Below are 4,215 nucleotides of genomic sequence, written 5' to 3' on the forward strand. Positions count from 1 at the left end.
GAAGTCAGGTTCGGATTACTGAAAAGTTACAGGGTACTTATGTTGTCCGGATCAAGTGAGGGGATGAGAAGCGGAAATGGTGGTCTATGGTGTTCTTTCCAAGATTCTCAGAGTTCGGATTTCGTTCTTCCTTGAGTTTTGGGACAATCTTGGACTATTATCGTGACTTGGTTGGACTTTGAGAGCTTGTGCATAAAAAGACTCGTGTGTGATAGAGTTTTCTCAAGTATGTTCGTGTTTTCAATGAAGTATGGATGTGATGAAGTTGGATTCTCGGTTGATGACTAGTTAAAGATTAAGCCTTATTAGTTGTTGTTTAGAGTAGAGTTGATTAGTTTATTGGTCCCTCTTCCAAGACAGTTGCTAGTCTGTTCTTGAAATAATGTGGTGCTTCATGATAAGGGGAAGATCGGAGATGAAAGCCATTGGGAATTCAGTGGATTCGTGAAGATAGGAGATTGATTCATGAAGATTCGTGATGAGATGCGATCATACATGAAGGGTTGCAGATCATGATAAAGATGGTAGATGTACTTTTAGAAAGTTCATTTTGTTATTAACTTATCGAACTGAACTTCATGTATTTGTGAAGTTTGAAGTGTTCAAGGTTGGGGATTGGAAATCCAATGTTTCTTTCTGCTGCCAGTTAGGTTTGAAGATTATGCTTTTGAGCGATATTCTTACATTTGGTTTTAGGGTGGTTCGCGTTAACTTGATTCGGGGTTAATTTGAGGGGGGGGGATCTACAGTGTTTGATGTTGGATACTTCAGGTTTCACAAAGCGACCATTTAAGTGATCATCAGTAAGTCTTTAATTAGAAGGGTTAAAGATCATTGTGTTCTACCGGAAAGATCAACTCTCAGCTAAAGTAGAAAGCATGCATGATATCATCAATCAGAGGGGAGTCTGTAAGTGCAGTTTCCGGTGAAAGAAGTTTATCGATGCCAAGACAGAAGTGATAGCAACAGTTAAGGGGGAGTCTATAAGTGCAACTTTCGTCAGGTAACTGTGCTTTATCAGTTCTGTTCGACAAAGTCAAAGGCCAAGTCAAAGTGATTGATTAAATTCGGATAGTATTAGTTATTGATTAAATTCGGACAATATAAAGTTGGATGGGGTCCGAATGTGTGGACATGGATGGCCAGGACTTAAGGTTTTACCCTAGCCTATATATATGGGTGTATAGGTTAGAATTGGGTATCTATCTATCACATTCATTCATCTCAGGGAGAATGGATTTGGGTGATCAACTTCGTGCATCCTCTCACAAACCCTAGCTATTCCTCAATAGCGTGTGCATATTTCTAGAGAGAGAGAGTGACTATGTGTTAGTGAGAGAAAGCTCGGTTTAGATCTTTGTGATCTAAACCAGCTTGTAGATGTAGATGATGTATACTCTTTCGGTTTGTAATCTATGATGATTGATTCAATAATAAAGTGTTTCATCTTTTACATCTTTCTATTTTGTTTTGTTTGTGATTGTTCTTCATGTCTTGAATCAAGTGCAATGTTGATGTTCGTCATTGACCTAGTGCTTTCATAACGTATACCTGTCGGTATTAATTAAAGTTGATTTACATTTCAACGTATTTTTTTCACGAAAATGATTTGAGTTAAATATAATATGTTCTTATGCTTATTATCTTGTACATTTTCAGTTGATCAACGTTTTAGCGTAAATATTTTTTTTTTCGGAAATGAGCCAGGTTAAATATAACACATTTTCATGATTATTTTATGTACGTTTTCGTGTTTATTTTTATGTACGTTTTCAGTTGTTTTGTGTTTTGACGTAAATTTTGTTTCGAAACGACTCAGTTCAAATATAAAATGTTTTATTAGACTGTATAAATTCGAGCCATTTTACGTTTTGAAACCATTCTTTAAAAAAAATAACAATATTTTCTTACGTGGTTATTTTTATGCACGTTTCGGTAAAAATTCAAGTTGGCATACGTTTAGACGTACTTTTTCATTAAAGTTATATTAAAGATTTTGTTTACATTTCCATTTACAATTAATTCAAAAGCAACGCGTACCTGTTGCCAATTTATATTTATTTTTATGGTGTTCGGTGGATGTAAAACATGTGTAGATATTTTTTTGCGCGTATTTCCTTTGGCTGCTACATTAAACCAACATACAAATCGACCAAAACAACGCGGCGTAGCGGGGGTAATCTTACTAGTTTAGTCCAAGTTATAATACCGTGTTAGATACATAATAATTATATTTTCCATCAAGGATACATCTACAAGTACCTATACGAGCGCACATGGGCGGACCCACCATAGCTCGTGGGTGGGCGGCCACACCCCTTGAAAAAAAATAGTGTTATTTTTTGCTAAAAATCCCGACCGCACCCCTTGGAAAATTTCGACCGCACCCCTTGGAAAATTCTGAACGCACCCCTTAGAAAAAGAATGTTAGGAATTTATATAAAAAATTGTGAACGCGGATTGTAACATTCCCAAAATTTCAAAATTTAAAATAAAGTTATTAAACGAATAGATTACGGGTAAGTTGGCTGTTAGAAATATGAAGTACCTAAACGGGCCTAGGAACCGTTTAATAATTAAATTATAATGATACATTATATTATATTTGAACCTACTTCATTTTATTTTTAATGAAACTTGGTTCAAAATGTAGATACAAATATTCTCGTTCTAATGACATATTCATTGTTTTATAATACATCATATTTTAGAAGTTATACGCGCCAAATAAGTGAAGCAGCTGGATTAATTATAATATATATATATATATATATATATTAATAAAATAATCAAAACAATAATCAAAATAAAAACAAAAGTTAAAGTGTACGTTTGGAATAAAATTAAAAAAATAGTAAAATAAAAATCTAAACAAATTGTAGTTTGAAAGTTTACATGAGCATTTAACTCTTATGTGTATTTGTATGCATATCAGATAAGAAGGAATCATTAGACTTGCATAGAAAGTTTCAAATTACTATAAATACAGAAGGTGTGAAGCATTTCAAACGGCTCAAAATTCTCACAATTCTTTTTCTTTCTTTCCTAACATCTTTCGTGATCTTCTCTCTCTCAAAATTCTATTTTTATAAAATTTATTTCACTTATAATAATAATAAGACCCTGCCCCGTTTTAAGTGTTTTAATCCCTGATCACTGATACCCTGTCCGATTGATTTAGAGCCCCGTAACGCATGTCAAGGCTTTGCCCGACTAAATTCATTGGGGTTCTGTCTCGTGACGTAGGGATAAAGTTGAATTGGGTTACTATACATAATGCGAGCGTATATATATGGGTTATCAAATAGTCCAGGAGTTATACCCAAGATATAACAACTGTCACACCCCCAAAATACCACATGCGGAAATACTGCGGGACGTGTGACGTACCAGGATCCAAGCGTTCAAAATGTAGATACAAATATTCTCGTTCTAATGACATATTCATTATTTTATAAAACGTCATATTTTAGAAGTTATACGCGGCAAATAAGTGAAGCAGCTGAATTAATTATAATATATATATATATATATATATTAATAAAATAATCATAACAATAATCAAAATAAAAACAAAAGTTAAAGTGTACATTTGAATAAAATTAAAAAAATAATAAAATAAAAATCTAAACAAATTGTAGTTTGAAAGTTTACATGAGCATTTAACTCTTGTGTGTATGTGTATGCATATGAGATAAGAAGGAATCATTCGACTTGCATAGAAAGTTTCAAGTTACTATAAATACAGAAGGTGTGAAGCATTTCAAACGGCTCACAATTCTTTTTCTTTCTTTCCTAACATCTTTCGTGATCTTCTCTCTCTCAAAATTTTATTTTTATAAAATTTGTTTCGCTTATAATAATAATAAGACCCTGCCCCGTTTTAAGTGTTTTAACCCCTGATCACTGATACCCTGTCTGATTGATTTAGAGCCCCGTAACGCATGTCAAGGCTTTGCCCGACTAAGTTCGTTGGGGTTCTGTCTCGTGACGTAGGGATAAAGTTGAATTGGGTTACTATACATAATACGAGTGCATTATATATTTTATTAAACAGTCCGGGAGTTATACCCAAGATATAACAACTGTCACACCCCCAAAATACCACATGCGGAAATACCGCGGGACGTGTGACGTACCAGGATCCAAGCCACCAATCACATTGAACTATAGCATATATTTAAGTTAAAACTTTCATTCGTTATCATAAAGTGA

The sequence above is a fragment of the Helianthus annuus genome, chromosome 11 (assembly GCF_002127325.2).
Source record: "Helianthus annuus cultivar XRQ/B chromosome 11, HanXRQr2.0-SUNRISE, whole genome shotgun sequence".
Lineage (NCBI taxonomy): Eukaryota > Viridiplantae > Streptophyta > Magnoliopsida > Asterales > Asteraceae > Helianthus > Helianthus annuus.